The sequence below is a fragment of the Pristiophorus japonicus genome, chromosome 9 (genome assembly GCF_044704955.1).
Source record: "Pristiophorus japonicus isolate sPriJap1 chromosome 9, sPriJap1.hap1, whole genome shotgun sequence".
Classification (NCBI taxonomy): Eukaryota; Metazoa; Chordata; class Chondrichthyes; family Pristiophoridae; genus Pristiophorus; species Pristiophorus japonicus.
The window spans coordinates 127801992-127817049 of NC_091985.1; the positions used below are offsets into that span (position 1 = coordinate 127801992).

Sequence of the window (15058 nt, forward strand, 5' to 3'; positions counted from 1 at the left end):
TGCATTCCAGATCGTAACAGCTCACTGCATAAAAAAATGTTTCCTCATGTTGTCTCTGGTTCTTTTACCAAACACCTTAAATCTGTGTCCTCTGGTTATCGACCCTTCTGCCACTGAAAACAATTTCTTACATATTCTACCAAATCCCTTCATGATTTCTAGTGTGTGACAAGTTTAGAGAGAGAAAAACAATGGGCTGAAAATTGCAGTCAGAGGCTTCCTTCGTACGAACTCCTCTGACCCCAAAAAATTCTATGAAACTACCTGTTGGCCTCGGAGGAACTTAGGATTCCAGTCAGAGGCCTTCATTTGCTGCGCAGCGTACGGGGACCTGTCTTCCACATACGAGGACCTGTCTTCCACATACGAACACATCTACTGGGATCACGTAGGCCTGGACCACCAATCACTATCTAGTATTCTCATTGATAAAAATGGGAGCTCTGTTTGAATGGGCTCCCATTACTATGAGAATAACCCCCTAAAATACTGAAACACAGAACAATAAATTTTTAACATCTCAAATATTAAAAATTAATTGAAATCAAATTTAATTAAGTGTTTTAGAAAAAATATATATTTTTGTAAACATTTTTTAATGTGTTTTAATAAAGGTTAAAAATAACCTTATCTTAAGGGACAGGGTTTTTAATATAAAAATAAATGATTACATTTAATTTTTCTGTGTTTTAAAAATGTTACGCTGGTAAAAGTAGGCTATACACCAGCTTTTACTGTGTGTAAAAGTTTGAAGGATATTCGCTGGGCATGAGTTGGGCAAATAGCCCAATCTCTGCCGCATAGAGGTCCTTCCTGCGGGGAAGCGTAGAATCTCTCTCTAGAAATTTTGACAGATCGGAAAAGCTGGTTCTCGGCGCACGCGCATCGCGCCCCGTGAACCCGTTTTTGTGAGGTCTCGCTGGATGCGTCCGCACTTCGTACAGACCCGGCGATGCTGCAATTTTTGGCCCCATATTAAATATTGACAGAGGAAAGTACAATGGGAGAAAGTTGACAAAAAAGTGTAACAAAAACATGGGAACAGGAAGTGGTTCTGACAGGAAGTGGGTACAGACATAAGATTTTTACTATTTTACGAGTCAAGATCCTGTGGTGTTGCACATGGGGAGACAAGATTAAGTGTCGTCTTCAGGTGAAGCTGGGGATAGTTGGACCAGAGCAGACAGATGTAATTCAGTCTCCATTCTTTTCTTTATTTTTACATTTCTATTCATCGAATCAAAGAATGATGCAGCACAGAAGAGGCCATTCGGTCAATCATACCTGTGTCGGCTCTTTGAAAGAGCTATCCAATTACTCCCATTCCCTTACTCTTTCCACACATCCCTGTAAATCTTTTCCCTTCAAGTATTTATCCAATTCCTTTTGAAAGTCACTATTGAATCTGCTTCTACCGCCCTTTCAGGCAGTGCATTCCACATCAAAGCCAATCACTGTGTAAAGAAAGTTTTCCTCATCGTCTGGTTTCTTTGCCAATGACCTGAAATTATAACTTTCTACGTCGACATTTATAATGGAAACTGCTTATGAGAATTGGTAACACTGTAATTACAACCTCCTGGCAGTTGCAGTACACACCTTGCCACCACCTGCCCCCTCCCACCCCCACAACAATTACTTTCAACTCAGCAATATTTCCCACCCTCCTACCAATTGAGCATCGGCACAGCCCCAGCTACAGTCACTGCCCTGTGCCCATCCATCTGCCCACCCTCACTGGGAATAATATTGGGCACCCATCCACCCCTTCTCCACTAAGCAACATTTTAGCGTTGTGCCCCCACACATACAGGCCAACCTTTCATCCTGTCCAAATCTCCCTCCCTGCCTATGCCACACAGAAATCATCCTTGGCCCACTATTCCCCACTCCACATAGCATCCAAAAACTACCTGGTAAACTATTTCCTTCCCCCTCCTCCAACCCCACCACCATGAACCATTTATGGGCAGTAAAAAGATTTAATAGAATGATACCAAAACTGAAAGTTTATACCCATCAGGAAAGATTGAACAGACTGGGACACTTTTCTCTAGAAAAGAAAAATCTGAGGGGTGACCTGATCGAGGTCTTTTAAGATTATCAAAGAATTTCATCGGCTGGACGCAGAGATGTTTCCACTTGTTGCGGAGACTAGGGGCCATAAATACAAGATTGTCACTAATAAACACAATAGGGAATTTAAAAGAAACTTCTTTCAGCAGAGTGTGGTTAGAATGTGGAACTCGCTACTACAAAGAGTAGTTGAGGCGAATAGCATAGATGCATTTAAGGAAAAGCGAAATAAACACATGAAGGAGAAAGGAATAAAAGGATAGGGTTAGATGTAGGAATAAACTCATGTGGAGCATAAACGCCGGCATAGACCAGCTGGGTCAAATGGCCTGTTTCTGTGCAATCAATACGACGTAATACTTCACCCTCTCCTGCTCTCCGTAAGACTACTCTTTCCCCGCCCCCCCTCCACTCCCCACTTTCCCTTGTCTCCTCCTGTTCCTCTCCATCCACCTCCTTTCACTCCATCCTATCAGCCTCCACCCCGACTTGGTTCCAATATTCCTGTGCTCTCAAACTCTACTTGGCCTAAACACGTCCCTATGTGCAACACCACGGGAGAGCTGTACAGTAAAATGTAGTTATATATTGGGGTTAGTTTGAAGCATCGATAAGCCACAATTGCAAATAGTAATATTAAGAGGTTTGATTTGCAATCAGCCCGTACTGCTACTCTACTTTCGTATTACTCCGCATCCCAACCGTGCAACCATCAAATGCCCAATTTGAAATTTTGTGCAGAATAACAGTGATACATATACTTATGGCCCCTAAAAGAACACGGGTGGAGGGAAAGGAGTTAGAATTGCAGGATTGTGGTATCACAAAAGAACCAGAGTGGGAGATGAGAATTTTTTTTAATGCAGTGAGTTGCCTGAAAGGGTGTTGGAAGTAGATTCAATAATAACTTTCAAAAGGAAATTGGATACATGCTTTAAAATGAAACATTTGCAGTGCTATGGGGCAAAAGTAGGGGAGTGGGACTAATTGGGTAGCTCTTTCAAAGAGCCGGCACAGGCACGATGGGTTGAATGGCCCCCTTTGTGGTAGTGAGTTCCACATTCTTACCACTCTCTATCATTCTACGATTCGAGCTTAAACCTCTTCAGTACTGCAGATTAAGTAATCAATGCATTCAATATCAAACACACTGCTCTTCATATGAAGAGACTGAATTCCACCCATCCACCACCCCGCTTTGGTTCATGTCACAAACCAAACAGTTACTGCTACAGTTTGGGAGGTTCCGATCATTCATTTTCATCACTAAGTGCAGATCTGACCAGTACTCTGCTCCCCCATTTACAGCATATCCATAGAAAACAAAAACAAAAAAAAAAGAGATATAGTGTCCCGACTGAGCAGAATTTAAAGTCAACCTCAAACTCCCCAGTCCCAAAATCAGTGAGGGAGAGGGGGATAGGGGAGGAGTTAGAAGTTAGAAAATGATAATTACCATCAGGAGTCTGATCTCCCAAACTGACTGGGGCTGAGGACCATCTCGACATTGGGAACCTGTGGAGTGGGTCTTGGCGGGGCTGAGAACCAAGGAAGCCACTATGGCATGCAATCTGCAGGAGTGTGGGCAAGACCACAAAAATCACTGGAAGGACTACGGAGAGGATGAGAAAAGCTTTCTTAGTACTTCTGACCCTTTTTTTTTTTGCAGTTATTTTGGTGCACACCCATTCTTGAATCGGGGAAGGGGAATATGTTGCCTCGCAGCTGCATGGTGCTTGGGCCCCAGCTATGTCAATCATTTGGATGATGGGACCAATTGTAATATATCCAAGATTGCTGTTGATACAAAGTTAGGTGGGCATGTAAGTTGTGAGGAGAATGCAAAGAGGCTTCAAGGGGATAAAGACAGGCTAAATGAGTGGGCAAAAACATGGCAAATGGAATATAATGTGGAGAAATGTGAAGTTAGCCACGTTGGTAGGAAAAATAGAAAAGTAGAATATTTTTTAAATGGTGAGAGATTGGGAAATTTTGGTGTTCAGAGGGACTTAGGTGTCCTTGTACACGAATCACTGAAAGTTAACATGCAGGTACAGCAAGCAATTAAGAAAGCAAATGATATGTTGGCCTTTATTACAAGAGGATTTGAGTGCAAGAATAAAGACATCTTATTGCAATTATATCGGACCCTGGTGAGTATTGTGTACAGTTTTGGTCTCCTTACCCAAGGAAGGATATACTTGCCATAGAGGGAGTACAATAAAGGTTCACCAGACTGATTTCTGGGATGGGGGGATTGTCATATGAGGAGAGATTGCGTAGACTAGGCTATATTCTCTAGAGTTTAGGAGAGGTGATCTCATTGAAACATACAAAGTTCTTACGGGGCTTGACAGGGTAGATGCAGGGAGGATGTTTCCGCTGGCTGGGGAGTCTCGAACCAGGGGTCAGTCTCAGAATAAAGGGTCGGCCATTGAGAACTGAGATGAGACGACACTTCTTCACTTGGAGGGTGGTGAATCTTTGGAATTTTCAACCCCAGAGGGCTGTGGAGGCTCAGTCTTTGAGATTCAAGACAGAGATCAATAGATTTTTGAATATTAAGAATATAATAAGAACATAAGAAGAACATAAGAAATAGGAGGAGGAGTAGGCCATTTGGCCCCTCGAGCCTGCTCCGCCATTCAATAAGATCATAGCTGATCTGATCCTGGCCTCAACTCTACTTCCCCGCCTGCTTCCCATAACCCTAGACTTCCTCATCATTCAAAAACCTGTCCATCTCCACCTTAAATATATTCAATGACCCAACCTCCACAGCTCCCTGGGGTAGAGAATTCCAAAGATTCACAACCCTCAGAGAAGAAATTCCTCCTCATTTCTGTCTTAAATGGGCGACCCCTTATTCTTAAACTATGCTCCCTAATTCTAGATTCCCCCATGATTGGAAACATCCTCTCTGCATCTACCCTGTTAAACCCCCTCAGAATCTTACATGTTTCAATAAGATCACATCTCATTCTTCTAAACTCCAATGAGAATAGGCCTGCTCAACCTCTCTTCATATGACAACCCCTTCATCCCAGGAATCAACCTCGTGAACCTTCTCTGAACTGTCTCGAATGCAAGTATATCCTTCGTTAGATAAGGAGACCAAAACTGTACACAGTACTCCAGGTGTGGTCTTACCAACACCTTGTACAGATGGAGCAGGATTTCTCTGCTTTTATACGGTATCCCCCTTGCAATAAAGGCCAACATTCCATTTGCCTTCCTGATTATGCAGGTACAGCAAGTACTCACTTTTTGTGTTTCATGTACAAGAACTCCCAGATTCTTCTGTGCTGCAGCATTTTGTGATCTCTCCCCATTTAAATAGTAATTTGCTTTTTTATTTTTCCTACCAAAGTGGATAACCTCACATTTTCCCACATTATACTCCATTTGCCAAATTTTTGCCCATTCACTGAGCCTATCTATATACCTTTGTAGATTCTTTACGGCCTCCTCACAACTTGCTTTCCCACCTATCTTTGTATCAGCAAATTTGGCTGCATTACACTTGGTCCCTTCATCCAAGTCATTAATATAAATTGTAAATAGTTGAGGCCCCAGAACTGATCCCTGTGGCAATCCAATAGTTACAGTTTGCCAACCTTAAAATGACCCATTTATTCCAACGCTCTGTTTTCTGTTAATTAGCTAATCCGCTATCCATGCTAATATATTGCCACCAACCCCGTGAGCTCTTATCTTGGGCAGTAACCTTTTATATGGCACCTTATCGAATGCCTTCTGGAAATCCAAATACACCACATCGACTGGTTCGCTTTTATCCACCCTGCTCGTTACATCCTCAAAGCAAATTTGTCAAACATGATTTCCCTTTCATAAAACCATGCTGTCTCTGCTTGACTGCATTTTGATTTTCGAAATGTCCTGCTACTACTTCCTTAATGATAGACTCCAGCATTTTCCCAATGACATATGTTAGGCTAACTGATCTATAGTTTTCTGCTTTCTGTCTCCCTCCTTTCTTAAGTAGGGGTGTTACATTTGCGATTTTCCAGTCCGCTTGGACCTCTCCAGACTCCAGGGAATTTTGGTAGATTACACCCAATGTATCCACTATCTCTAAAGCCATTTCTTTTGAGATCCCAGGATGTAGGCCATCAGGTCCAGGGAACTTGTCCACCTTTAGTCCCATTAGTTTGCCTAGTACTTTATGTCTAGTGATAGTCTTAAGTCCCCCCCACCACCCCACAGCCCTTTGATTATCAGTTATTGGGATGTTTTTAAGTGTCTTCTACCATGAAGACCAATACAAAATATTTGTTCAAAGTCTCTGCCATTTCCCTGTTCCCCATTATTAATTTCCCAGTCTCATCCTCTAAGGGACCAACGTTTACTTTAGCTACTCGCTTCCTTTTTATATACCTGTAGATGCTATTACTGTCTGTTTTTATGGGGTCAAATTTCGGGCCGCACGCCCGTTTTTCGCGCTTAAAGTGCGACAGAAAAATACCTCTTAATTCTCCGGCTCCTTGCTGGTCCCTGGGAGCTCGGCGCAGTGCGCAGATCGCAGCGGGGGGGCGGAGCCACAGAGTCACGCCGATTCTGCAAGCGGAGGGGGGCGGGGCTAAGTTAAATAAGGCAACGTCGTGCCGGCAGGCCGCGCGCGCATGCGCAGTAGACCAGAAACATTGGCACTCGGTCATTTTTAAAGGGACTTAAAGAAAAGTGTTGATTTGTCTCGTGTACCCATGGAAAGGCTTGGGATTGAATTTTGGTGATTTTTTGTGTGTCTGAAGGAGTGCTTTTAGCAGCACTGTCAAATAAATCACCTGCTGAAATCAGCACCCATTCTGCAAATTTAAGTTTCAACCTGGCTATCTGGCTGCTTGTAGTGGAGACCGAATGCCCTCAGTCTCCCTCGCAGCTCGAAGGCTGCTTGCTGTGTCTTCGGCTGCCGTCAGCCACTGCCGACGCCCCTATCCCGTGGCCGAATAGCCTCAGCTTCCCTTGCAGCTCGAAGGCTGCTTGCTGTGTCTTCGGCTGCCGTCAGCCACTGCCGACGCCCCTATCCCGTGGCCGAATGGCCTCAGCTTTCCTCGCAGCTCGAAGGCTGCTTGCTGTTTCTTTGGCTGCCGTCGAGCCACTGACGCCGCCCCTATCTCCTACATGGAAAGAAGGCCTGCCTGAAGCAGCGCAGCTCAAAGGCTGCTTGTTGCCGTTGTTGTTGGGCTGCCGTCGAGCCACTGACGCTGCCCCTGTCTCCAACATGGAAGGCCTGCCTGAAGCACCGCAGCTCGAAGGCTGCTGTTGCTTCTCACAGGTAGGAATATTCAATATTTTGTCTTTGCTTTGTTTATAATTTTTTAGTCAGGATGGCTCTTTATTTGTATAAGTAAGACTGTTGAATGCTTGTAGAATTTAATTACTTCCCTTCCCCCCCACCTCGTTCCCTACGCCTGATTTGTAAAGTGTAGGCAAGGTTTTTCTGAGCGTACAAAAATCTACTCTTACTCCATTCTAAGTTAGTTTGGAGTAAGTTTTCACTGCCTAAACTTTCAAAACAGGCGTAAGTGGCTGGACACGCCCCTTTTTGAAAATAAAATCTGTTCCAAACTGAAACTGTTCTGACTAGAACTGGACCAAACTAAATGCCGAGAATTGCAATTTCTAAGATACTCCATTCTAAACCAGTTGCTCAAAAAAAATAGGAGCAACTCAGGCCGAAACTTGACCCCTATATTTCTTGCCAGTTTATACTCATATGCTATCTTCACTGCCTTTACCATTTTTTTAGTCATCCTTTGCTGGTTTTTCAAAAATTTCCCAATCCTCTGGCCTTCCACTGTTCTTCGCAACATTGCATGCTTTTGTTTTCAAGTTGATTCCTTATTTAGCCACGGATGGTTCATCCTTCTCTTAAGAGTCTTTCTTTCTTACTCGAATATATCTTTGCTGAGAGTTATGAAATATCTCTTTAAATGTTTGCCACTGCTTTTCCATTAATCTATTTTCCCAGTCCACTTTAACCAACTCTGCCTTCATATATTTGTAATTACCTTTATTTAAGTTCAGAACACTAGTTTGAGACTTAGCTTTCTCATCCTCAAACTTAATTTGAAATTCTACCATGTTGTGATCACTCTTCCAAAGAGGATCCTTCACTACGAGATCATTAATTAATTCAGACTCATTACACATTAGCAGATCTAGAATAGTCTGCTCCCTGGTTGGTTTCACAATGTATTGTTCCAAGATACCATCCTGCATACACTATGAACTCTTCCTCAAGGCTACCTTTGCCAATTTGATTTGTCCAATCAATAAGAAGATTAAAATTGCCCATGGTTATTGCCGTACCTTTCTTACAAGCTTCCATTATTTCTTGATTTATATCCTGTCCTACTGTGTGGCTACTATTTGGGGGCCTGTGGACCACTCCCACCAGTGACCTTATTACTTCTTATCTCCACCCAAACTGATTCAACATCTTGATCTTCTGAACCAATATCATTTCTCACTACTGCACTGATCTCATCCTTTATTAACAGAACGACCCCACCTCCTTTTCCTTTCTGCCTATCCTTACGAAATGGCAGATACTCCCGAATATTCAGTTCCCAGCCTTGGTTACCTTGCAACCACGTCTCTGCAATGGCAATCAGATCATGCCCATTTACTTCTATTTGTGCCTTCAACTCATCTATCTTATTATGAATGCTTTGTGCGTTCAGATAGAGAGCTTTTAATTTTATCTTGTGTATACGCTCTGTCCCTTCCTGTCACACTCTGGTTGTTATTATCCCTATTGCTACCCTGCACTTTTGCTTTCTCCTTTCCCTTTGACTTTTTAAAATTTCCACTCACCGGATCCCTCCCCCGACTATTTAGTTTAAAGCTCTATCTACAGCCCGAGTTATTCGATTCGCCAAGACACTGGCTCCAGTCTGGTTCAAATGAAGTCCGCCCCGATGGAACAGCTCCCTCTTATCCCAGTACCGGTGCCAGTGCCCCATGGATTGAAATCCATTCCTCCCACACCAATCTTTGAGCCACGCTTTCATTTCTATGATCCTATTTACCTATTAAGGGTATCAAGGGATATCGAGATAATGCAGGAAAGTGGAGTTGAGGTAGAAGATCAGCTATGAACCTACTGAATGGCGGTGCAGGCTCGAGGGGCCAAATGGCCTACTCCTGCTCCTATTTCTTATGTTCTTATGTGGAGAAGGCCATCGAGTGAGGAAGCAAAACTATCAGAGAGCTACTTTAACGGCCGGCTTTTTCTATACAAATCTGTTAGTAATAGATTCAGATACTTAAAAGTATGTTTACATAAATAACTAAATTAAAATGAAAAGTTACCTTTGTTTTTGAATTTAATATGTTTTGTACCCACCTTCAGGAAGCTCAGCTACGTAAATATAAGTCAAACAGCAGGCAAGCTGGCAGAGACAGCTCAGAAAGCATGACAATCTGCGTGAGTGTTTACATAGACATTTTCCATCATCAATGAGGACATGGCAATTTATAATGGAAAAACTTTTGACACAATAAACGGTGACAAAAAAGTGACAACAGGAAGCAAGTGGTGCAGACAAGAAATGCATGCAGGTGTAAGTTTTTTAAAATTAGATTATATATAGATAATTAAGGCACCAAGTTCTGATATATTGTACACTATTTCCATAAAATCTCATCAGCAGTACAGATTCCAAGAACTGTGATTAATTACTGCTTTGTTTTCACCCCATGTCTTGGTTATTTGGTATTTTATACAATAAAAAAATCTTGCATCTACCTTTTAAGTATACAATCACACCTTCACAGCACAAAAATTTAAAATTGCAATTGGCTCAGTCTGCGAAGTTAACCATCTTGATTTTCTAAAATATCTACTAACAACAAACCAAAATAAAATAAAAAACAGTTCCATTCACTACACAGCTGAAAAAGGTATGAATCAACGCCAAAACAACCAGCACAACACCGACCTTTCAAAATTAGTCAACTTATTTCCAAAGCTACCACTCATAAACAAGCAACTGTTCCAACTCACTCAAACATCAAAGGTCTTTGGTGCCATGTTATGTTGACACATTTCTAGGTGTATATCGCCAATGTATACAATATAAAAAAAACTATTCTCAAAAGTGATAGCTAACCTTGCCCATAGCACTGGCTATTTTATCTTGAAATCCCCAGAACTTTCCTTCAGGAGGGCCTGTTTCTTTCTCTGGAATGTGGGACTGAAGTTGTTCTTACCCCTCCCTCCATCTTACAAATATTTCCCAGCCTGGGAGAATATTGAACCTAAAGAGAATGCCATTTTTATACTTGGCAAAATTTCTCTCCTGTTGCAATCAATCAAGTCAGTAGTTTGAGGAGCTCAACTTTATTTCTCAAATATCCCATTGTCCAAAGAAATAAATTTTTAAGTCAGGTTATATTGTGGCAAAGTGAACTAGAAGGCATTTGTTCAGCCTCGTAACACTGATCCCACCAGGGAGGTGTTTTGGGTCATAGTGCACGGAATAAATAGCAATTTTCTTTTACTGCTCATGAATAATCCGAGTTTGTTCTTTAAGTTAACAACCACCAGAGAGAAAACTATAAAATATACCAACTACTAACTATACTTATTTATTTCAAAAGCGATCTTGCTGCGCCCGAGCGGGACGAATGCAGATCTGCAATTTTTCCCCTTCCATAGCAATACTTAGAATTCCTGCAATTTATTATTAACAAGTGCAAGTGAAACTTAAGACAGAAAGAACAGACTTTCATTTACACAGCGCTTAGCACATCTCTCACAAACATATCAAAGTCCTCAACACAATGAATAGCTTTTAAATGCAGTGACTGTTCTGCAGAAAAATACAGCCACTTTGTCCACAGACCGCTTATGAGATGCCGATTAGTTGATTGCATTTTGGTGGTGTCAGTTGAGGGAGCAACGTTGGCCATGGCACTGAGTGAACTCTTCCACAGGATCTTGTATGTTCATCTGGACCACCATAACTGGCAGATGCAGCCTCGTGTAAAGTTGTCAATGTAGCACGGTGTCAGTATTACACAAGAGTGTCAGCCTAATAGAAACATAGAAAATAGGTGCAGGAGTAGGCCATTCGGCCCTTCGAGCCTGCACCGCCATTCAATGAGTTCATGGCTGAACATGCAACCTCAGTACCCCATTCCTGCTTTCTCGCCATACCCCCAATCCCCCCAGTAGCAAGGACCACATCTAACTCCCCCCCGCCCCCCCACCCCGAACACATCCAGTGAATTGGCCTCAACAACTTTCTGCGGCAGAGAATTCCACAGGTTCACCACTCTCTGGGTGAAGAAGCTTCTCCTCATCTCGGTCCCAAATGGCCCACCCCCCATCCCCAGACTGTGACCCCTGGTTCTGGACCTCCTCAACATTAATAAGAACAGAACATAAGAATTAGGAACAGGAGTAGGCCATCTAGCCCCTCGAGCCTGCTCCGCCATTCAACAAGATCATGGCTGATCTGGCCGTGGACTCAGCTCCACTTACCCGCCCGCTCCCCGTAACCCTGAATTCCCTTATTGGTTAAAAATCTATCCATCTGTGATTTGAATATATTCAATGAGCTAGCCTCAACTGCTTCCTTGGGCAGAGAATTCCACAGATTCACAACCCTCTGGGAGAAGAAATTCCTTTTCAACTCGGTTTTAAATTGGCGCCCCCGTATTTTGAGGCTGTGCCCCCTAGTTCTAGTCTCCCCGACCAGTGGAAACAACCTCTCTGCCTCTATCCTGTCTATCCCCATCATTATTTTAAATGTTTCTATAAGATCACCCCTCATCCTTCTGAACTCCAACGAGTAAAGACCCATTCTACTCAATCTATCATCATAAGGTAACCCTCTCATCTCCAGAATCAGCCGAGTGAATCGTCTCTGTACCCCTTCCAAAGCTAGTATATCCTTCCTTAAGTAAGGTGACCAAAACTGCATGCAGTACTCCAGGTGCGGCCTCACCAATACCCTGTACAGTTGCAGCAGGTCCTCCCTGCTTTTGTACTCCATCCCTCTCGCAATGAAGGCCAACATTCCATTCGCCTTTCTGATTACCTGCTGCACCTGCAAACTAACTTTTTGGGATTCATGCACAAGGACCCCCAGGTCCCTCTGCACCGCAGCATGTTGTAATTTCTCCCCATTCAAATAATATTCCCTTTTACTGTTTTTTTTTCCCCAAGGTGGGATGACCTCACATTTTCCGACATTGTATTCCATCTGCCAAACCTTAGCCCATTCGCTTAACCTATCTAAATCTCTTTGCAGCCTCTGTGTCCTCTACACAACCCACTTTCCCACTAATCTTTGTGTTATCTGCAAATTTTGTTACACTACACTCCGTCCCCTCTTCCAGGTCATCTATGTATATTGTAAACAGTTGTGGTCCCAGCACCGATCCCTGTGGCATACCACTAACCACCGATTTCCAACTTGAAAAGGACCCATTTATCCCGACTCTCTGCTTTCTGTTAGCCAGCCAATTCTCGATCCATGCTAATACATTTCCTCTGACTCTGCGTAGACCCACCATTTTCTGACTCGAGAGCCAAGTTGACCAGGTTATTGGCCCTGGTCCGGGTGCGTACGCGCCCGAAGAGGCCCCACAAGTTCCGGGTTTAGGCGAGCGAAGCACATACGCCTGAACCTGGAACTTGCGATCTGTCAATTTGACAGATCGCGTGCCTCCCCGGGAGAAGGGCCTTTACAGGCGGAGAATTGGGCTATTTGCCCAACTCTTGCCCAGTGAATGTCCTTCAAACTGTCATGCCTGGTAAAAGCAGTTTAAGAGTTTTAACATAGAAAAAGTAAGTCTTATTACTTATTTCTTATATTAAAAACAGTGTCTATGAAGGTAACTTTATTTTTAACACTATTAAACATTAATTTCAAAAAATAAATTTCTCAAACATTTAATGCAATTTCTATTAATTTATTTTAAAAAAGTGTTTTTTTTTAAATTTATGTTTGTGTTTTTGATTTTAAGGATATTCTCATTGATAGTAATGGGAGCTTGAAGCTCCTACTACTATGAATGAGAATACTACATTCTGATTGATGGTCCAGGCCCATGATCCCAAATTGCGCTTATGCTCCTGGAATACGTGGGCCTCTGTGATGGGCTGCACAGCTATCCCTCGGAGCGCAAGTGTTCGTTCTTCCAGGACCACCAGGTACGTTCATAAAAAAGAATTTTGGTCGGAGGCATCCGCCTGCAATTTTTGGCCCATTATCCATGTAAATAATTTTAGCTGCGCTCTCATGAAATTGCTCATGACAAATCAAGAGATGCAGTGTATTGCAAAGACAGGAGCAATATACTACGCAATGCAGAATATATTATTCTACTGCTAAGGAGTAGCTGCTTGTAATGTGACCTGTGCCTTTAAGACCCCAGGGGTCGAATTATTGCAAATAGGTACATCCTGAGATTAGTTAAAAGGCAACTGTAATCTGCTTATAAATCTCCAGTTGCTCAAGATTAGAAAAACTAATAAGAAACATCTGACTTGTTTGCCTTTGTGTTTTAAAAAAACTTTTGATGGGACGACATTAGCACGTATACTTAAAAGGCTATTATGGTACAACATGCAATATATGAACAGGAACACTGAATGTGTCAAAATCTGTTTTTATTACAAGGTATTCTGAGAATTAAATACCAACGCTGTCCATTTTTCCATGAAATCTGAAAATAATTGAACGTTCAGAATGGGCTTTAGTCACAATAAGGAGTATAGGGAGGGAAGAATTGTGGTGTTCAGAAACAGGTATGGGAAAGTCCTGGTCATCAGAAATATCAGAGTGTGGTTCTGCTGTGTGACAGCACGATGAAGGAAGAACTTGGGATTTGGTAATACTGGGAGGGCAGAAGATTGGAATCTTTGTATTTGTTTTACTACAAGGGTCACGTTTTTAAGACTTTGTTGGCCACTTTGCCACACTAAGAAATGGGGAGGGAGGGCGGAGGAAGGAAGTTACTTTTAATATTGGGGTTCTTATTTTTAATGTAATGAGTGTTCTCAAGTTTAAAACAAGACATGCACCAGATTGATTCATCATTGCTTCTCCCAGAGACTAAGCAATAGGCAATTTGTTCGCTACTGTGGGTATCCAGAAAGAGGGTGTCTGGTGGAAAACCCTTAGACCTTTAGTTGGTCTTTGAGAGAAGAGGGATAAGTTTTTTTGACAGTCAGAGAGGCTTTTAAAAACCAGATTAGACACCAAAAAGTCAGACAATAAAGTACTGAACAAAGGTTAAAAAGGACAAGAACCAGCAGGGAGAACAGGACTATAGGATAATGAGTTAGTCTGTGTAGGTCAAGCAACCTGACCCAAAGTGTGTGTGTGTGTGTGTGTGTGTGTGTGTGTGTGTGTGTGTGTGTGTGTTCAATATTTGTGTTACAACATAGAGCTAAGTTGTATCTAAGGAAATCTGCTCGTATCTATTGTTTTACATGGTCTCCTTACCGCAAAATAAAGCAGCTGCACACTTGAACCGAACTTTGGCTACTGGAGAGATTAAAGAGATGCGCGTGCCAAACACATGAATATCTGGTCAAAATTGCATGGGGATGTTATTGTTACATTCCCAGGTTATGTTATAATGAAAGAAAATATAGTACAGCGAGAGTCAACTCCCATAAAATGAAGATGCTCAGACCTCTTGCAGTGGCGGGGGGGGGGGGGGGGGGGTTGCGTTCTGCTGCCACTGAATCCGAGAAGTTATCTGCAACAGATCTGAATTTGTAACAAGATACTTCATGGAGGGGTGCAGCATCAGGGTTTGATACCAATGGGGATGGTGGCATCATTGTGAACAAAATAAAACATTAAATCAAGTGCTCCCTGATTAAAGGGGGGGGAGGGGGGAGGGCAACACTCCACTCTACAAACCTGTGAGCATACTCACAGGTGTATACATTACACCAGGATGTGCCAGCACTTCGGAAAGGTGCAAGGGT

The 15058-nt window shown here is 42.6% G+C and overlaps 1 protein-coding gene across 4 annotated transcripts in view; it reads right to left on the reverse strand.

Moving 5' to 3' along the window:
- The window catches only part of macrod2 (mono-ADP ribosylhydrolase 2), a 1460169-nt gene that overhangs the window by 1424361 nt on the left and 20750 nt on the right, over nt 1-15058 (reverse strand). The window lies entirely within an intron of this gene.